The sequence below is a fragment of the Molothrus ater genome, chromosome 1 (assembly GCF_012460135.2).
Source record: "Molothrus ater isolate BHLD 08-10-18 breed brown headed cowbird chromosome 1, BPBGC_Mater_1.1, whole genome shotgun sequence".
Lineage (NCBI taxonomy): Eukaryota > Metazoa > Chordata > Aves > Passeriformes > Icteridae > Molothrus > Molothrus ater.
The window spans coordinates 122,140,880-122,163,350 of NC_050478.2; positions in this window are offsets into that span (position 1 = coordinate 122,140,880).

Consider the following 22,471-nt stretch of genomic DNA (forward strand, 5'->3'; position numbering starts at 1 on the left):
TATTTGGCAAAACATTGAGAACATTCACTTTTTAATTAGAGCAGCAAACTTCTGAGCACAGAGTTATGGCATTTTATAATGCTTCTTTTCCTGATTATAAAAGAAACAACAAGTGCAGCAGAACCTATTTCATCCCCTGGGAATTTCCCATAGGTCAGTTACATTATGAAAAAATAAACCAGGAGTTGTAACACTGAGTACAATTTCTTAACATCTTAAGGACTTTTTAAAAAGTTGTGGAGTTTAGCTCCTGATGTTTTTTCTTTGTTTAATCTCATTGTGCTAGAAATTTTAAAAACACATTTAATTAATTTCCTTTCCCTATATATTCATATCCTTATTTTTAACTCCATTTTTCTTTGGAGTGTATTTGTGTTTAATTTTATTAGTTAGGTGAAAGTGGGTCAAGTGTAAGTTTAAGTGTCTTTTTTTCTCTGTCCTTGAAGGAATGGGACCCTTTTTTTTACTGGATATTTTAATAATTCTTGCTGCTTCAAAGTGGATATTCTGCTGAGTGATTGAAAATCTCTAAGTAAAATTAATTCATATCTAGCTGGTCAACTGTGAAAATTGTATCCAAACCTTCCCAAAATAAATGATCAGATGACATTGTTGAAATTTTTTTAAAACTCTACTAGATTAAACTAGATTTATTCTTTCAAAAAAAACAATTTAAAAAAAAAGTGACTTCCTTCAGTTTTTAGACAAAACAAATTACATTCTGCTTGTCTTTTCATGTGATAAGACCCAGTAAGCTCATTAATTAAAACAGCCACCACACAGCAAATGCAGCAGTTATGAATGAGTGCAAGGTCAAAACTGCCTGTCTTTATGGATCAGTATTTGTGTGAGAAGGTAGAGACTCATTGTCTGCCCCAGAGTTCTCTGTAGCTTGAGTCTCCTCTCTCAGAGTTGGATTAGATGCAATGGGAGTTCTCCAGACTGTGTTTATTGTTAGATATCAAGGGTAATGGAAGTTCTGCTTGAAACAGCCTCGTGCCTGAGAGTGTAACATTTTGCAAGCCATGTAGGTGAGGTTCAACTGTAATGTTTCAGTGTTTGAGAGGCTCATCTATCTAAAAAGTGCCATAGATCACTGAAAGCTGAGCTTCTAGGGAAGATTTGTTTGCCTGGAAGCAGCATGGCTCACAGCTAGAGGGCCTTCATATTGAGGCTAAGGAATTTTTTCTGGAATAAAATAGTTAAACTACCAAAAGCCTGTTTTTTTAAGCAATATGAATAAAATCACTGAATTTGCTTGAGAGTCATTTTGGGTAACACAAAAGGAATTTAAAGACAAAATTCTAGGGAAAAACCTGTCATACTGATGTTCTACAATAGCTTAAGAAGAAATAATTTAAAAGAGGGTTTTAAAATAATGAGATTGATAATTTCTCATGGAATCATTCATCATGCTTAAAGAGCTTGGATTATGAAACTGAAAGTGAGTTTTGGAAGACACACAAAAACATTCATTTGAGCAAAGATAATAGAATTAATCAAGGCAGTTTCCAAGGAATAAACCTGAAACACTAATGAAAGGGAAAAATAGCATTTTCCAGCTGATGATAGTATTAAGGTTCACTTATCAAAAAAGATGTGTAATTGAGTTCTTCATCAACGTTTAAAAATGGAAGTATAATAATGAATATCACTGTTCAAGTCTGCATTGGTGTAACATCTTGAATTGTTTGTCCACTGTGAACAGGTTCCAGTAGTACTAGAAAAACTAGAAAGAAAAATAATCAGTATTATCGACCAGCTGAAGAGAAATTATGTAAACTAGGAAAAGACAGTTAAGGAAGGCTGTAATAAAGCATCACTAAAATGAATGATGACTAAAACTTTTACAGACAAGGAGGAAGCAGCATGCAAACAATTTTAATTAACAAGTGTTTTCATGGAGAAAATAATTAATTCATGGTAATAAATACCACAAATGTTGTGGAGCCCAAAATTATAAAAGGCTTCAAAAAAGCCCAGAGCACTGTCACAAAGCATAGGCCCATCAGTAAGTAATGTGTGATGGTCTATGCCCATGCTCTGTGACAGTAAAGTCAGGAGAAACAAATGTTACAACACAAAACCCCACAGATCATCCCCCTCTGCAGCATGTTTCTCACTCCCTTTCTTCAAACCTGTTCATATGAGGATTATGATATTTTCAGAAACGCTCCAAATGGCCATGACTTTCTGTGGAGTCTCTTCCTTCTCCACAACAGGACTCGCAGTCTCTACCTGAGGCATTTAGCCCTTCTCCCTCTGGAAAGATGACACACTGGCCTGTTATTTTTACTTGGCTCCCACTCCTGGTCAACTGGTAGATTTGCCCATGACAGAGGTTTCCTGTAATTTAATTTGCTTTGACAGCTAGAGAATATAGAATAGTTGAGGAATGAGAAGAATATCTTAGGAGAAGAGAACTTTACCTTTAAGTGGGTCTTATAGCATCCTTCCGACAAGATCAACAGGAATATGGAACAATGCCCTTTGCAGCTGTGAAGGACTGGAACATGAGAGATGATGGGCACAAGATGAAACAAGAAAGTCACATACAGGGCAGAAGGGAAAAAAAAAATCATCACATTGTGGATGTCATGGTATAAAGCAAGTTGCCCAATTAAGTTTTACAGTTTCCATTTCTGGGAGTTTTTAAGACCCAAATGGTTAAAGCCATGACCTGACCTTACAACTGAATCCAGTTTGAGCTAGGCATGACTACAGATCTCTTGAGGTTCCTTCCAGCCTGAATTTTCTAGGATCCTATAATTGGTACTATCATGAATTTGATCCACACACATAATCCATACCAATTAATATAATCAGCAATTCATATAAACAAGATTTAAAACCAACACACAGTTTGATTAAGCAGAAAGAGTATGCTGCTTGATGGACATATTTCAAAATGACTAGGTGGCCCAGGGATGTTTCATTTGCAAATGGCTTCCAAGAGGTAAAGGATGATAAAAATAAATAATTGGGGAGCAAATGTCAAAACTCATAAAGCAAGAAATAGTGTGATGATGCTGCAGTGCTTTTTCTCCAGTTCTCCTACTCTGGGGGATGTTTTCACTGTAGCTCAGTTATGCTGTTTTATCCTGAGAGGGATGGATGAGGAAATTCTGAAACCTTGGAGATTTCAAAGGAAAAATGCATGCATCTGAGGATATAGGGGGGAAAAAGGGAGATTGCCTATTCTTGTACAAATAGTTTTAATTAGTTATAAATAGTAATTTAGACATATAAATTCAGTAAAAATAATTAATTCAGCTTCCCTTTACTGCTGAAGGTTATAAGAGAAAAGTCTAGTGGAGGGTCTTTCAAGAAGGAAGTCTTAAGAAAAACTTATTTCCTAGAAAACATCATGGTGGGATTGAGTCAATAAGATAAGTTGGTATGGGTATGATACAAGGTCTTTTCCCTCCACCTGTCAGTTGTGCATGAGTTTCTCAGTCTTGGTCATATCACTTTACATGATATGAAAACTTTCCATTTTTGGGGAGTGTTAGGGAGTGTTAGCATATGTCAATTCTTAAGAGATACAGTGGAAACTGTCACTTGAAACAGCTTGCATGTTCTGTGGAGGTCATGTTGGGAAACTGACAGCTCAGCATTGTGTGTGAGACACCTCCTATGACAGTGTAGGGGAACTGCTTTGACACAGCACATTCCTTGCAAGCAGTGGAAGAAAGTCTGCATCAGTGTTTTCTGTTCAGGAGAGGACACATCATGGTCTATGTACTCATGACTGAGGGTAGTGGTGCTCATGCTCTTACTACAATCATTCTTTCTTAAAGAGTATTATTTGCTCCACAAGCAGCTTAACCTATAATACCATTAATATTTCATAAGGCCCTTGAACAAAGTATGTTCAAGCACTCCAGTATGTGTTATTATAGGAGATGGATACTTTTAAAGCTCTCATCCCCATCCCCTTTGTCTCTTACTAGTTTTTCCTATCCTATGTCTCAGCGTGTCATATCAGTTATGCCCACAGAATTCTTCATGAGTCTGCTTTGTGAAGTGGATCAAGAAAATTATTTAGATTAAAAATCATGCACCAAAACCCAGGGTTATTTATGTCTGACAGGAGGAAAATGGAAATTTTATTGTAAATGTTTGAATAACTGGTAGATTGGATACCAATATTCCTTCCCAGTGCTTCCTTGTTCCTTACTTTGTATCTGTCTTTTTACTATACTTCCTACTGGAAAATAGAAATGGCTAGGTATGAACTTACACTGATATATGATTACAATCTGTTAGACCTTAGTTTGCCACAGACATTACTAAAAAGTTGATCTTCTTATCTTCAGAAAAACTGGAATTTCAAGGTTTTAAATGTCTACAAATATCATGACCTCTAAAATATATCAAGGTAAACATCTATATTTTTTAAGCTGAATACTACAAACAGAAATAGATCATAAAATAAACTGAATATTTTTTACAATAACTATTAAATAGGGAAATATAATCTGAATGTAGAGATTTTCCATACTGACATGAAAAAATATAACTCACTGCACAGAAGAAAAAAACCCATCTTTTTTATTGTATATTGTATTTTTCAGTCTTTGGATGTACAAAAAATCACAGCACATTGTCACTCAATGTTTGTAGTAACTAGCTGGAAAGATGCAATTAAAAGCAAATAGTAGTCTGGCTGGGTTTGCTAGGGTACTTCTCTGTGATAACAGTGTGTGTTCAGACAGGGAACAAACTCAGGGGGAGTCTTGGACAGTGCAGCTAAAAAATCTTATTTACTTCTGAGATTCAATGCACACACTTAGCAAAGCAGCGAGGTCTCAGAACTAGTTTGAGAGTTAATTTGATAAAACCTGAGTATTTAACTGGGAAAACCAAGTCAAATTATACCTCAAACATTTCAGACTGTCAGTAGTTTTCATGAAAGTTTCCCTAACTCTTCACTAACATGATGATGTTTGTTTATTTATATATCAATTATATACAAATATGAATTTTCAGCTAGCATAATCGTTAATGAAGCGGTATAATATTTACTAGAAATATCTGTAATATGTTTTGTGTGTCAAGTTTTTCAGCTATGTGGCTATAGTATAGATAATTAAAAATAGAGGAGCATTCTCAAAGTTTTTCACTTAAAACAGGCAAATAAATCTGTCCCAACAAATCCTGAGGTGGAATATGGAACATATGGTGATATACTTAAAATCGGGGGAGAAAAAGAGAAAAAGTGAGCTGTCAGTGACCGTGAAAACATGGAGTTCCTAGTGTTTCAGAAAACTGAACTGGGATAGAAGCCTTTCATTTCGGGATAAGCATATAATACTACTGCCAAGTGCTGCGTGAGTAGTGAAACAGGCAAATTGCAAGCTCAGGAAAGCTGTCCAAATAATCCATTTTATAGAACTAAATATGACTGTACCTACAACCTGTGATCTCCATGAGGGGAAAACCTGCAATACATTCCATGTGGAATCAATGGTTACCACACTGTGAGTTTATTAAACATCTTGCCACAATGTCAGTGATTTGAAAATGCAAACAAAACATGGAGATGTCACCCATGCTGAAGAAAAACTATGTTCATGGGTGTCTCCAGAAAAAAATAATGGTTATTTTGATGCAAAGCAAGGAACATTATAGGTTAGGACCTCAAACTTTGTCATAATTTTACTTTATATTCTGTGTTGATCTATACACAATCTGTTTAACACAAGGCTTCATTCAGTAATTTACTAGAAAGTCAGTGCCAAAATCCATCATTTTTGTCAGACTCCTAGGTTAGTGGAAAATGCAAAATAAGAAAATTTTAGAAATATCACCAAAAAACATATTTTGATTCCTATTTCTTCTAAAGGCTTGCATTAGGTTTCATTTCTTTCCCTTAGATCACCAGGAAGAGGACTCTGAGTCAAATAGATGGTAAAGATGGTAGCAAGACATTGCAAGGGTCACCAACTCTGCAAAGTCAGCATAACCTTCCACCTATTGATTCTGCAAATCAAGAAATTCAGAAGCTACTACAAGTAAATCCAAATCCTATAAATATCAGGAACATGAAGGTTCCAGTAAATAATTCCTGTCAAAGTCAAGTCTATAAACAACTTGTTAAAACATGTCAAACTGTCAAACATTCTTTATATTTTCAGTCCCCTTTCCAGTACAGGAGACAAAACAAGGACTTGCTGATATTACCATATATAGAAGGTTGCTGGACACGCTGGTGCCTTTCCAAAGGTCCTTAAGAACTTTGAGACAGCAAGAAGGATCTAGCAAATTTCTTCACAATACCCATCTCTCTGGCAAGTTATTAAAAAAAATATACAGTTGGAAAAGTAATGATCTTGGAAGCAAGCAAGCAGTTGATTCTACCCTCTAGAAGTCATTATGTTTGACAGTACAGTGCCTGCCATAGCTTGTTAGAGATCTTCCTTTTCAAGCAACCAGCCATGGAAACAGTTGCCCTAGCAGAGCAATCAGAGATCATTTAGTAACAGCGTTCTGGTAAAGTTCTAGCATAGTCCACTTTTACTGAATACAGCTACTGAAAGAAATGCAAGCACACTTGCAATAGTTACATTTAATTATCAAGTTTGCAGGGAGGGATGCTTGACAGTTAAGCTTATTTCTATGTTATCAAGCATACAACACTTACACTTATGGTGCCCAGCAGTAGAAAATCTTAATCTTGTATGCTTAATCAAATTTCTGAAAGAAGGATTTGCTTGAGACTCGCTACCTCTTACTCACCAATAATCCACCTACAGTCTCCTGCAAGCTTATGTCTGCAAATGACATTGCGCTTATTATTGAGCCTGGTGCCTAGAAAACATTACTCCAGCTTTCTCCCAGAACAGGAAGAAAATCACTGTTAGAAAAGGTAGGGGCTGGTAAGAAATCATAAAAAGCCTCAAAATATTTTTCAGGAAAACAAAATTCCTGAATCAGAGAATAATGCAGGTTGGAAGGAACTTCAGGAGGCCACCTAGGCCATCCTTCTGCTATAAGTAGAATAAGCGTGGAAAAAGGACCAGGTTGGGATTGCCTGCTGAAATGTGTTGGAATCTGAAAGCCACTCACAGCTGCCAAACATATTTTGAGAACAAGCCAAATGCAAAAGTCCAGACCTACCCATTAGAAGGTAATGGGAACTACCTGGGGTAGCATTGTGTATGCCCTGAAGATTTTAAAAGAAGGATTTGTCCTATCTACAGCAAAGAACTGCTCATCTGTTTGATATAAGAGCCCTCATACATAGTTCATCCCCCTTGAAATAAATAGCTCTTTGAGAGTAATAAGCAGTGCATTAAACTCAAATCCAATTCCTTGGCTTTCAATACTATTGAGCATTCTGCCATCCAAATATTAAACATGAAGCAGCTGCACTATAAGAGTGCCAGAAATTTATGGCCAATAAAGATCCACCACTCACGGCTAACATAAACGGAGGACAAGCCATCTGCCTAAAATCCAGAAAGCTGTTTAGAATATGTGTCTCAAATCTTTGGGCAGAACATAAAGATCTCACATCTTGACAGTATTTCATATAGGTATCTAGTAGTATCCTAAATAAGAAATGAATATTTAATCCCACGTAGTAATGCCAGTATTTATGTTACTCTGCCAATAAAAGTCTATCTAAACTAATTTGCAGCCAAAGAAGTCACAAAACGTGTACACATCTTCTGCATAAGCAAGGATAGTATTTTTAACACAGTTTCAGAGGTCTTAATAAATCTCATTATGAAACAATACTGGTTTGTGCAGTGATCTAGGTAATATCGAAGAAATTCAATATGTTGTCCCAGAATCTACAGTAGGTTTTCTATAAATAAATAGTGTGGTGTTGTTTTTTGGAATGTCTAATTGTAAGAGAGAAGGAGAATTTCAATACATAATTCTAGAGATAGATGTTATTTTATAACTTATTGGGTATTTCCAAATTATATATAAGGTTTTGTTAGTCATTTCTGCATTTAATTTCAGCAGGCAATGGATCTACCGTTTTCATAAAGGTTCTCTCTTACTGTAAAATGAACCAAACCCAGATGATGGAAAATTTCTGCTTTTTCTATCAGAGTCAGTGAAAGCATGGGATAAGAAAATAATATGTAAAAACTTTATTCAACCTGTGGAAGTCAAAAGCATTGTTGAAAACAGAAGGACTAGTGTTCATGTTTGTTACTAGGAATTTAGGAACCATAGTGCCTTCTCAAGGAAAGAAAATTATACTATTTCTACAGAAATGTGACGAAAAATAATGATTTCCATCAAATCCTTTGCAATTATTCAAGTTTTACAAATAAATCTGAAGAATTTACAGTTGTTAAAAAGAAGATACTCATTGTAAAATGATAATGCAAACCTTGTCCTAGAGTTATGTGTATGTTTAATAGTTTTGTTTGATGTGACTTTTTTCTCAAAGACTCCTATGCTTTGAGAATGAAAATTATCCACAGTATTTAGATCATCTTATAGTCTGATAGATATGAAATGCCTCTTAATTTAAGGATTGCCACTGAACAGATTTGTGAATATTCACCTATACCATGCAGCAGTCTTACTTCATGGAAATAAGCTATGTTATACCAGAATGTACCTTAAAATGTCACTTAGGGATTTTTATCAGAGAACTTACTTTTCTTTATAAAAATATTTTTTAAATTAGTTTTACTGCATCTCTTATAGACCACAGGGTGTAGCTATCAGGTACAATAAAAAAATTGTGCATTTCTGATGCTGATGCAATCAGTCTAAAGTGGGCTAAATTTTCCTGAATAATTTCCTAATGTGATATTATTTATAGTCATTCAGAACACCACAGGGGCTATATCGTAAATAAGGTTTAATATGGCAAGAAGTAAAAGGCCAGATGGCCATCTAGCGCTCACTGTGAGAAAGGCAGGTGATCAAAACGTCCCATTTGACAGTGACTTTGCTTATCTTCTTTGAGAGCGACAATCTTTTCAGCCAGGCCTCACACTATCTTGGCAAAGCTGAAATCTAAAACTCTGTGTAAAATACTGAGAACTGTAATAAACAAGCTCATTTCACTGCTTAGGTTATATCCTTGTGTCTAGACTTTTACAGCCCACTCAGCAGGGTGAAGCAGGAATACTGGGGCATGCAGATAGAATTTTCAGACTGTCTCAGGTGCTGCATGAATACACTGAATTTTGGTAGCTGCCAAGTGCCTAACTCCATGTGGTTATGTAAATAATACCAGCTGATATGCTAATATGCCCAATTACTTTTCATTGACTTGTCGGGGTTGGATGGGACTTTTAAGACCACGTAGCTCCGAGTCCACTGCCATGGGCGGGGACACCTTCTGCTAGACCAGGTTCTCTGGGCAACCTCTTCCAGTGCCTCACCACCCCCAGAGCAGTAAAGAATTTCTTCCAAATATCTAAACTAAACCTACCCTCCCTCATTTTAAAGCCATTGCCCCTTGTCTTATCACTTCATGGTCCCTTCTCCAGCTTTCTTGTATGCCCCCTTTAGTCATTGGAAAAGCCAGATGAAGATTTCTTGCCTTCTCACATGCACAGACTCTCTGCAGCCTGTGACTATTCTAGGCTGCTCTGCAGGAGGGTTATGCTGAGCAGCCTTGAAGATCTCTGCTTTGAAAACACAACAGGCACACCCTGGAATGTGAGGTCCAAGAATGTGCTGCAAGACTCGGGTCTGGTCTTGCTCTGAGGACAGCTTCATAGCCATAGCAAAAAAGATAAAGACAGATGTAATAGGATTCTTTGGCTGCAATATGACCTGGTCCTGAACCAGAGCAAGTATTTACAGAAGATTCATAAGTTAAACCATTCTTATGGCTGTCATTACATGTCAGGGTGGAGTTAGGATAAACAATTGTTACAACTGTAGGTTAATGTTTGCCTGTACATTCTATAATGGATTCAGGGCAAAAAAATCACATCCCACCAGAAACAAAAGTCATTCTGTTTCCCTTGAAGGCAAAAGGAATCTTACTATTGACTTTGGCAGCATTACATTTCATATGAAATTAACTCATTTCTGCTCATACATATTTATCACACTAGTTTTCCTTCACAGAAGTGCAGAAATTATCATACACTCACAGAACATGTGAGGTTGGACAAGACCTCTAGCCACCTCTTCCACCTCTCATGACCTGCTGAAAAGAAGGGAGAAGCTATTTTGACACCCGAGTACTGACAACACCCCTCAGAAACTCAAGCTGAATCTCTCTTGCAAAATAACAATTCTTTTAGTACAATTTCTACTTCAGTGTGCTCTGCCTGTCACTGTGTGGTTCCACATAGAAATCAGTGGTAGTGACTGAAATCCTTCAGGAAAATTGACAACCCTTCCTGGGAGTAGAAGTCTTTCATGAAAGCTATTTCTAACGCATCTGAAGATGCAAGAGACATAGCTAAATATCTCATCAGTACACGTTCATTAGGAATGGCCCTTTTGTGCATAGTGAATTTTAATTAATATTACCTTTGTCCCTGAAGGGAATACTGCCAGTGACAGCTGAGTTCACTACCTTGCCGCCACTGGGTAAACACTGTGATGTCTGCCACTAACATGGATCTCTTCTGCACTCACATGTGGCTTCTTGTTCCACCTCTGCCTCATTTGTTAATTATGGCCACGGAGAATTATGCCATCAAGCTTTATTTGAAGGTACTTCCAGCATAAAGATGGAAGAAATTAAGTGACATTATTGCTAATGAGGGACCACCTGAGCCCTATAGCAATTTCTACAGGCATATGGGATCTGGTGGGTTATTCAAGAATGTAGAAGAAATATCTGATGTGATTTAATTCATTAAATAATTCCCTAGGTTCACACTAAGTACTACACATACACAGGTCACAGTGTTCTCCTTCTCTTTTTTCCAGTGTACAATTAATGAGATAGCATACTGGGGAGCAGTTGGATTTAAATGTAAGAAGAGATGCCCCATATGCAAATGTCCTGAAGGCAGCCCAGGCAGGCATTCCACAGGAAAACCATCAGTGTAACCTGGCACTACAGCATTTTCCAATCTAGGTAACTGCACTTATCCCAGATAAGAAAATATTGTACTAAGACAAAGGGAAAATCTTTTAAAACCTATCTCAAGGGCTGGAAACATATCCTTCAACACATTTAATGAAAGATATGCCTAAGTCCCTACAACATTTAAAAGAATTCCCTCATCCTCTCTCCAAATCATATGACCCCTGTCACATGTCAAAGAACCAGGCTCAGTCTTAAGCGAGCCACAATGAACAGCTTTCTTTCAGTAAAGAAAAGAGTAGGACTTGATTATGATGGGAAGACTATAAGGCCTTATGACTCTGTACAGTATATCCAATATATCCTCTAGCTCCTCTCACTTCATTGCCTAGTGAGGGGTGGTGTAGAAAACATAGATAGCACTGTAGCTCATTCCAGCCTAACCTCTCAGGTTTCCTTCCTATAAAACCATAGGAAAAAAAATAGGACCCTTAACTCCTGTCATATCCACATCTCTTAGTATAGACATAGTCCAAGGGCCTAAACTTGCTCCTGCTAAATACTCCATTGGTTGTACCTTTTTTTTTTCCAAAAAGATTGAAATGAGAGACAAAACCCGTCACCTTCCCCTTAAAAACAGAGGACAATGTTCATGGCAAAACTGTTTGCTTGGGGCAGAAAGCAGATGACAAGCTCTTTTCTGTTGCAACTACATCACTGACTAATGGAGAACAAAAGGGGAATTTATTTTGCACAGTCTGCTGGTCCATGTGACCATAAAAATACAGAAGTACGCCTACAAAGAGATTAATCAGAAACGGGGGCCATTTCAATTGCTCTTCAGATGTTTCTCTGCACCTACATTCAAGGAAAGAAAAACCACTCAACCATCAAAGGGTGAATCCTGGCATGGTCATACATCAGCTTCATATCTGACTCCCTTACTGGTAGTGTACCAGAACAGTTCATATTCTCTGTATATTTGTTTGTACTCTATACTGTTCTGAAATATGGAAGTATTTGCATATTTTCAAAGAACAGTTTGGGTTGGAAAGGACATCAAAGATAATGGACAGTGTCTATTAGATCAGGCTGCTCAAAATCCTATCCAGACAGTCCTGGAACATTTAAAGGCATTTTCCTTTTAGACAAGAGAGAGAGAGGCACAGAGACATTTCTTTCTTTGGCTGAGATCTGTGGCAGAGGGGACAAGGGAAAATCCTTGCAGTCACAAGGCTCAGAGTGCAATTACCTTTCAGAATTCTGGCAAATACACAAAGAACTTGATTAGAACTATCCAATGATGTAAAATCAATACATGAAGATACACTTGTGAGAGTAATTAAATTATCTTGCACTTGCCTGTTTGCTGAATTTTCTTCATTTTCCCAGTAATGCATAAAGCTTCCAAAGCTTTAGCTTTCAAAATTTTACTACCAGCTTGACAGAAGGTTGTTACATTGCATTTAACTTTCTTAGTTGTTTCAAGGTTTTCATGATGCATTTTGAACTGCTATTAGGTGCCATTTTGCAAATGATGCAGCTTAGGGGATAGGATACAGAACCTACAACTGCGTGTCTGTGGTGGCCATCTACCTTCTGTCAATAGTGATTACAGTAAATGAAAATGAATTGGAATTCCAACTCTGCTTGCTAACCCACAGCAACTGCATCAGAAACTACCCTGACAACTGACATTCAAGTTGTGATGCCTCAATGAAATGAGTGAAAGAAGAAGTATCAGACTCCATTCTTATCCTTCTGGGAGAGGGTTGGATCACTAGATAATTTGAGGAAATACATACTACCCATAGTCAATGACCAAATAAGGAACTTCACTTTACAGGATTGTCAATCTATCACCTTTCAGGAGCTTTAGGTTCACTTAAAAAAATTAACTTTAGCAGAAAAGGATGTTATTGCTTTTACTGAGGTCACTGAAAGGGTAAGATCATTCTCAGTGATGCTAATGTGAAGGTACAGGGGTGACAGGAGTTAATTGCACAGTTACCACTCTATTATTGATTTATACTCTCCTGACATTTACAGAGAAATAAAATAGAGTTTACATTTTACACACTCTTGCAAAATACAAGAGACATAAACTACTGTAGAGAGTTGGAATTCAAATTGTTAAAATTGTTACATGAAAAGGAATAAAACTGAGAAAATATGTAATTTCTCTCTGTTTCCTTCCATGAAGCATTAAAAATATAATTAGGGATTTTAAATTAAAGCACAAAAAAGAGATTCATACACTAAAAGAGTTTACTCTTCCAATTGCTATGTGCATATACAGGTGTCTGCCTCTGTGATTAGCGCAACTCCTGTAATTAGCACCCACAAGAGGGCTGCATACATGTATTTCACTACACATTTTTACTCTGTCAAAAAATCAGATGAAACATGAATAGAAATTAATTGGCAAATAAATTTACCTGCTTGAACAGCAGCAGTGAATTTAAAGCATATAAATAGTTGATTTACCTTGAAAGAGCTTTTTTTGGCAGCCTATTCAGCATGGTAGCTCGCTTTGGTCACTTTTGTCCTTTACAAGTCAGGCTAAGTAAAAAATGTGGATGTACTGCTTCAGACTTTTTGAAAATAAGATTCCTCAAGAAGCTTCATCTGATACCTTCTTCAGTCACAGGGCTCAATTAAGTTTCATGTTCCCCTTCCCTGTTTCATATAACACTATATGATGAATGGTATTGGGAAGAGATGCTTCCAATACAGAAGAAAGTCTGAAGTTCATACTACTTCACTTCATACTACACATTTCCATCCATGAGACTCAAACACAATAACAGAAGACGAATCTGGTGTACACCAGTAGTTCAGATGCAACACAGGCCCTGGTTCCAGTGCATATGGTTCATATCAAGCACCTGAAAAAATATGTCTTGGATCTTCTTCCATGCATGCTTTGTAGCAGTGAGTTCGTGTGCTAGACCCTATGGAGCATGCTGTTTCATCTTTAGGGAGTCTGAAGCCTCTTTCCTATTTGTGTCTGGCCTTCTCTCCAGAAGTTCTATTTGTTATATGAGGAACATCCCATTATGCTAGGTACATTAATAAGTAAATGGAACACAGTGAGCCTAGAAACTTGGTAAAATATCACACAATAAGTCTACTGAGAAAGCAAAGGAAGTAGTACATCTAAAAAAATGTATAAATATGTATTTGGATCATCCCTCAAAGACAAATCAGCTGTTATGTGATGATGGTCTCAGAGACAATAGAGAAGCAGTTGTTTCCCAAGGAATTATTTCTCAGATCCAATGAATTCCACACTCAGGAGAAAATTTCTTTTCAAAGTACTCTTTCCCAGCATGCTTATTTTGGTTTACATCTTTTGTATTAAAGAGGCAGGCCAATAACTCTTAAAACAGCTATCTTGTTTGATGTATTTCATTTCTTCTAACAAACACATCATCTGGACTTAAATGGTCATTTTGTTTCCTTTTCTCAGGAAAAGGTGAATACTGTAAAATTTATCCATGCTAGCATGCCACCATACCACATACAAACTTTCTAGGAAAAACCAATCTGAGCACTTCACTAAAACATCCTACTACATCCTGTCAGGATGGTAAAAACATGCATCAATCTTTCCCATTACATGAAAGAAAACGCCTATGTGCAAATCAGTATGAGAAAACACACTGAAAAGTAATAGTATTATTTTATATAGTGTGAAATAATTTATGGGGTGCTGTTATTTTTATGGCAACCCCAGTATATTTCATGGGGTTAGTGACTAAATTTTACAAATTATTTAGTAAATAAATTTATTGTCTCTTTGCAACCTTAAGTGATGTTTGATTTTACACTTTCTTTATTAAGCTTTTAGTTTTATGCACTTAAGGGAACCTGTATTATTTCACATGGTTCTCTCTGAAAATTAAAATGCAGAGTTTTATTCTCTAGCTGTGTTAAACAGCAGTCTTAAAAATTACTCCTGAAATGACAAAATGCCATTCTTCTCCATTTTTCTTGTCTTAGAAATAAAAATAGGCTCATATTATTAACATAAATCTTAACACAGTAGAGTTTGATCATGTGTGCTGAATGTTTCTGAGCTCTGTATAGAGTATGAAGAATATACATGAATCACTGCTCTGGGTTCTTCATGGCTTTGGTAGTTCTATGACCATATGAAAGGCTGAGGCACATATAAAAGGGCCTGCCCCTTCTGAATTTGATAACTTCAGAACTTGAAGATAGACAGAGATTCTTCCCCTCAGGGATGTCTAAAGTTATACAATGATTTGGGTTGGAATGAACCTTAAAGATCATCTAGTTCTTATACCTTCAACATCTCCAACACTGCAGTTAACCCAGAATACAGCCACGTACCTTCTGTTGCAAGCTGCCAGCCCTCCTTTGATCTGTGTTTTAAACATTATACCTCCTGCTCAGATCTCCTATCATACCTTGCATGCATTCCCAGTACTGTTAGAATCATCTAACAGGAAACAAACTGATGTAATTTTGACACAGTTGGCAGCAAATGTGAGGAACTGGCAGCTTTGAGCTAGCTGGTGGGCAACCTAAGAAGTTTTTGGAGAAAAGGTGGGACTGGGCAAGTACTTCAGCACTCACCTGGCTCCATCCCTTCAGCCTCAGCTCCTATGGTCAAGATTTGAGCCTTCTTCTGCACTAAAGACCTGACCATGTGTTTCTCAGCCAACAGCACTGAACTGGTTAAAGTGAACCAGTTCCACTGAAACCATCAGGAAGAAGTTGGCCAGATTTTCCTAAAGCAGCACTTTCCAGCTGAAGATGAATCACTGTGGTTTGCATGGATTGAGGAGAATGTGAGAGAATACTAAAAAAAGTAAATAAAACCATGAGTATTGCCATGAGTCTGTGGCTCCACTTAAAAGGTGGTGATTTGCAAAGGGAAAAAGTTAAATTCTTTTGAAAAACAATTTAACACCCAAATGGGCTCCAAACCTATTCCACAGTTTTTTAACTTCAGTGCCAACAATGCACTCTGGAATGCTATAAACAATCTGGCAAAGTTTAAGACCTAGGAAAAATTGAATTCTCTTGTCTTCTCTGCATCATTGTGAGCATAAAAATAGCCCAGACAGACCACATAATTTTAACTATCATTATTAACACAGAAATGGAATTTCTTAAAAGGTTCATTAGACTTCCAGGGTGCTTTTCACCCAACAGAGCCTGACTGAAAACAGAAGTTTTCATCAGTTGATATCATGGAGATTGCATTATTCTCAACTCTCAGCAGAAGATGATTGTCATACACCATGTCTACACTGTCAATATCAATGTGTACACACTGTTTAGCAGTATACACAGTGTGAATTATACTCACTTATCAGTAAAAGACAATTTTATTTTTCCATGCTTACATTTTGAATTCAATCTCCTCTAACTGAATCAATGAGTTGGAACTATTTTGTGCACAAATTATGTATCAGATGCATGCTCATCCTGTTAATCTCTCTTGCAGCCAGTTTCATTTTTGCTGTGTTCTCGTATCAGTACTGTTTAAATCTCTTTCAACAGCAATGTTCTCTGCTTACCTATCCTACAGTTTCCAAGGTATTTCCCTGTATCATCAGGCAGGCAGTCTAATGCAACCACTACATACTCATAGAGGGAGAAGCCTCTGCTTGAGTTAGTATCATTCCAGAGTAGCCCATATTGCACAGACCATGTAGATTAGCAGATATATACCCATTCTAAAATTGCCATGCATATACATCCTTTTGATCGTTTTTGTAGATAAGCATGAGATACATTCTAAATCACATGATAGGCATCAAATAATCACAGAGCAACACACTTCACATGCATAGACCAAGCAACAAATCCTTAGGCAGCTGATGTGCTGTGACCAGTGCTCTACATATGACATGTTGAAGTACTCACAATAACCATTAAATGTTTTTCCTTTCATTTTTTGTTCATGCATGCATTTCTCGGCTGTATTTTGGGAGGAAAGGAAACTAATCCTAATTTGCATAGGGTATATTATGAATATGTTTTGGGGTCAGCAACAGGATCAAAACTATATCTCCAAATATGCAGCTACTGTCTTCAGGCGGGGAATAATTTCCACTACATGTGTTCTCATTACATCAGTGGAGCATTTGTGCTTCCGAGCTCTTATTCCTGCTTCAGCCTGGCAGGATTTTTAATCAGAAAAACAAACACGGTGAACATGATTCATACACTCACTCATTCACTATTAGGTGTGTTAATGACAATGTCCTAGACAATGATGTGCTCCACACCCTTTATTTGCAGGACCAGAGGACGTGCTTTTCTGGAGAACAAATTGCTAGAACCACTGACATGACTCAGGTGAAGCAAACGGGAAGGAACTCTTACACTCCTGGCTCTTACACTCTTACTTAGCTATCTATCTGTGGAGTGAAAGGATCAAGATGGGGAGTGGGGTGGGGCCGGCGTTGAACTAAGCTTTCAGGCAGCGCCAAACCTTCCTGCTGCCCATCGTTTCCTCCCCGCCTGCGACATGTGGGACGCCTCGCATGTGACACTTGGCACATGCTGGCAGGATTTTGCCCACTTTCGGATTTACAGGAGCTCCTCCCGTGCTCCCACTGCGGGGCCCCCTGCGGCTGTGCTGCGCCGCGGGCTCCCCGTGCCCGGTGGCGGGGGCGGTGCGGGGCGGGCGGCGGCGGGCAGCAGGTGCCGGGCGGCGGGCGGCGGGCAGCGCGGCCCGGCGCCGCTAGGTGGCACGGCTGGGTCTCGCACGGCTCCCCCGTACCTGCGGCGCTGCCCGGCCCGGCCCGGCCCGGCCCGGCACAGCCCGCCGCCGCCGCAGCCCCCCCGGCCCGTCTGACAGAGCGGGGCAGCGGGAGCCCCCCGCGCCCCCCGCCTCCCTGCGCTGCTAATGAGAGGAACGGCCGAGGGAGGGAGGCGCAAATCATCTTAAAAGAGAGGCAGAAAATGACCGCGGGCAGCCGCCACGAGGCGGGTTTTGTTCGGCCGCTCCGGCAGTAAACTCGTGTAATCTGCAGTCATTAGCATAATCTTCAAAGATCTTTAGGGGGATAATCTTTAAAATGCCTGGGGTGCTCGCTTGTGAGGCTCCTAAATAGGATATCGTCGGAGGGCCGGCGATACCCTTTGAGGTGCCTTTCTTGGGATTCGAGGGGTTCCTCTCCGCCTTCTGCTGTGGCGGACAATAATGTGATCTCCGCCTGGATGGGGGTCAGGAGAGCACTGCGGCGCTGAACACTCAGACCTACTCTCTGGCGGGCTTTTAATTTACGAGGGGGAGAGGCATATATTTTCCCTCGAAGTTTACTTTTCGTCAAGGATAATTATCTCACTTGCATTTGAACTCTTCGGGGGACTAGAATGAGTTTCCAAGCATTCGATTCCCCTGCCTGAAATCTATAGCTCTTTTGTGTGAACCTCCAGAGCTCTGGAAATGAACAACCCAACCCGCGGTTTGCAGAAATGTTCATTGCAGCGAAGGGCGTGTTCGGAGAACACAAACAGCACCCACAGATAGTTGCCAAGGGCACCTAATACATCTTTGCATTACACCTTGAACCAGTTTGCCCATATCTCCGAGTTTTTATTGCACGGATCATAAATGATTGTAAAGTCTGCAAATCTTTCATGAAATCCTGACAATTAATAGTTTAGCCAGGGAACCTCTAAAGAAACCAGTCTCTAATGCATCCCTTGAAATCGGTTCACAGCCGCGTGGTGCCGGCGTAATCTGACGATTCAGAGTTTTAAGAGGTTTACGGCTTTTCTTTTTCTTTTGAACAATATACTTTCACTCTGTTTTTCGAGGCAACAAAACGCAGAAACGTTAGTACAGAACGCCAGGTGCTCTCTGATCAGAGGGAGGGGGAAAGGGCTCTGCAGAAGTCAGCTTGAACGCTCGATACCAGAACCTGTAAAATTAGACCGCGTTTCCCATTTATGGTTTCAGGTAACCACATAAAACTATCTGTTTCTTTAAACCGGTTTGGTCCTGATCGTTTCCTGTATTGCGCTTTTAAAGGCAGGAGCACCCCGTGACCCCAAGTGACTATAGTTCTCGGCAGCCGTTTAGATGGTTTTTGAAGGCACGTTGGGGTCCTTTATCAATTATTCGTGATAACAAAGGAAAGGCGCTTGCCTTAAGATGGGAAAGTTTTTCAAGGGAAGCTCCTGCGAGGAGAGAAGTGCCTAGTTTCCCATAAATGATTTACGAAGGATGGATCAGTAACAGGGAAAAAAGCAGCCCAGGGGAGGGAGAGAGTGCACACAAACAGTTGATTCACCCGCAGGTTAATGATACCGGAACGAAGCGAGAGGAGACCGGGCGGGTTGCCGCGATGGGCGGCCGCCCGTTTCCGACCCCAGCCCCTGCTCCGCCGCCCGCAGAGGCAGCTCCGCCAGCTCCCCTTGTTTTCTCCCCGAATAAACTGCCTGGCGAGGGGTTGACAAACGCTGCTGGGAGCGAGTCGGGAAGGGCAGACCCTCGCAGATGTTGCCCTGCGGGAGCGTTCCGGGCTGCTCGCCCGGGGCGGGGGTCGCTGGCCCCGCTGGAACAGGGGGGCTATGCCGGCGGCCGCAGCCCGGCGGGCAGCCGCCCAGCAGCTGTCCTGCGGACACAGCCAGAGGCAGCCAAGTGATTAGAGGGGCTTCTTCAAAATGGCACAGAGATCATACTGTCTGGGACTTTCCCCTTGAGGTCAACGCCTGGAAATATTCGTTATCTCCGCTGTAAAAGGCTTCGTGGGTTTTATCCCCTCGGCACCGTCTCCCAGCCCTGCTCCCCGGGGTGCAGTGAGGGAGAGGTGTGGAGAGCAAAAGGGGTATCTCCTGCCTCCCGTGGCCCAGCTGGTGCTTTCGGAGATCCGGGGCAGAGCGATCTGGCCGCTGCCCTAGTGTTTTGGTGCTCCATCCTCAACAGAGGGCGGGAGGATTGGAGGTGGTGGGAGCCCCCACCCTTGAGGGAAGCGGGAAGGGCTCCGGGCCATGGGCGCTGGGGCAGTTTACAAGCTACAGCGGCTCTTAGGGCGGTCGCATGATTTCATCGTGGACGTGACACGTGAAAATGCTGCTTCAGAGGTAGCACCGGCGGCGAGGTGACCATCAAGGGACTCTGTGCCGCACCCCACTCTTCCTCAAAAACCTCGGTAACTATAAGAGGCAACCACTTCATAAAAAAAAATTAAGGAAACGCTGAAGTCGAAATGAAAACCACTAGTTACATTAAGGTTAAATCAAATGTGGCCTTATGTGATGAGAAATAGGCGCGAATATTCCCCTCACAGGAAAGAAATTCCATTTACTCTTCTGCAAGCTATTTGCTTTTGGAACAAAGCAGTACCTTTCCCGCAGAAAGAATAATAATAACGTTTGTATACGCTGAAGGGACTGGAATCAAAACATCTTGACCCCCTCCTCCATCTCCCCCATCCTCCCCATCAAACCTACCCGCATCTGAATGCAGGTGTAGGAATACAGTTGCCTCAGATGACCACACGGCTTTAGCGTGTTAACTTTATTCTAATTAAGACAGCAAAGAAACTCCGACACATCCTCTTTATTCATCTAAGAAAACTGGTTATTAGCTCACGGCATATGCCCAAGATTCCCTGAAGAGTGGTAAAAAACAACCCTCACGTAAGTGACAGTCACTTTTTAAGCCGGCTACTTGTGCCTGCGGATTGCTCCGAGGCGCGCTGGAGCCAGCAGCAGTAACGTTTATTTCACTGTCAGTGCTGCCCTTGCCTGCAGTATTTTATCTGCGGCAGGAGATGAGCAAGAACTCCTCAGAAACAAGTCTTCCTCGGCCACTTTTATTGGCCTTTTAAAAACCGCCTTTGAAATAACACCGGAGGGCTTTGGATGTATTTACACCTTTCTTGTGGCTATCTGGACAATTATTTCCAGTGATTATTAATGTTTTGTAATAGGGGGGGAGGGGATTGTCAAGCAAAATTCTCTTTGTTCCTTTCAAGGGACAATCGAAAGCCCCTAGAAACTGGATCCAGAGTTTCCACGGGCAAATTCTGGAAATGAGTGATTGACCATCTTAACGAGATCCAACAGCACGGCAAGGTACCGTCGGTAAGAAAGTAGAGGAAACCCGCTGATCTGCTCGCTGGGGAAACCAATCAATCACCGGCCGCTTTCAGAGACTGGAGGAAGAGAACATTTTTCATATTTTTTTCCCAACTTCCTTCCTGTGTAGAGCCCGTGCAGTCCCTCTCCTGTGAGAGCGTCGTTAAATCACTGACACGGGTGTGCGGGTGCGGATGTCAGGCGTATTCACGCACCCACGGCGAGGCAGCCCCTTCTTACGGGGACTTTTGTCAGTCTTACATGGGAACTTGTTCCAAATATCCACCCGTCACGGGGCCGAGGAGCCCCCCCCGGGTGATGTGTGGAGTGACAAGACACCATTCTTCCTTGAATTATTTCCCTTCTTCCTGATGCCTCTGTGGGTGTGAGCGGGTGGTATCATAACCAAGGCGTTAATTATTGTTTCGAGTCTGTGAATGTTCAATGTCTGAAAACAACGGCAATTATTGTTTTATAAACATTTCCTCGTGTCACGACCTTCCCAACCCTAAAAGGCCGGCGAAGTGTCTTCAGCGCTGGGAACCCAGAGTTTGCAATGGATCCCCGTGTTTGATCCCATTTCTGTACATAGCCTAGCACCGAACTAAAAAGAGGGGGCTTCTTTCTCCCCGTGATAGCTTCAGTGAAGACAAGAGGGCGACACCGGCATGGGCACATTTGAGGTCGGGGTGCCCGCAAATGTGTGGCTGCCCAGCGCGGCGGGGAGCTGAGGGCCGCGGGCGGGTGCTGCGGGGACGGCCCCGCGGACACGGGTCGCCGTTCGCTCGGTCCCTGCGGAGCGCTGGGCTCGCCGACCGGGACAGAGCAGGGCGGCCCGGGGGACGTTTACCCTCGTCACAGAGGCAAGGGCGACCGGCGGGGTACAGCCGCAGGAGCGGGGCACTAGCCGCTTTCCCGTCCCGGCGGCCGGGGGCGCTGCCGCGGAGCCGGCCGAGGGCAGCAGGGCTGGGACCCAAGGCCCGTCGCAGCGCCGCAGCTCCCGCCGGCCGCTCCCGGGCCGTGAGGGGAGCGGCGGGCCCGCCCGCCGGCGGGGCGCGGGCTGCGCAGGCCAGTAGCTGGAGGCGGCGGCAGCAGCAGCTTTCAGTTTTCATTGAGGCCGCTGGTTACTGTTTAACGTCCCCACCCACGTTTCAGTTTGTTTAGTAAATCGATCTGATGCTGGGGCTGAGGCTGCTGCCCTGTCGCCATTGAGCAAAGTTAATTCACCCTCACACATACTCTCTCTCCTCCTCCTTCTCCTCCTTTCCCGCTTCAGCATATGGTGAGGACGTTGTCACCGCACCAAACAAGTCGCGCAGCCCAGCGCCGGGACGTCCGCGGGGAGCCGGGGGGTGCGGGGGAGGCAGGAGGCCCGGGGGATGCCGCCGGCCTGAGCTGCGACCGCGCCGTCGGAGG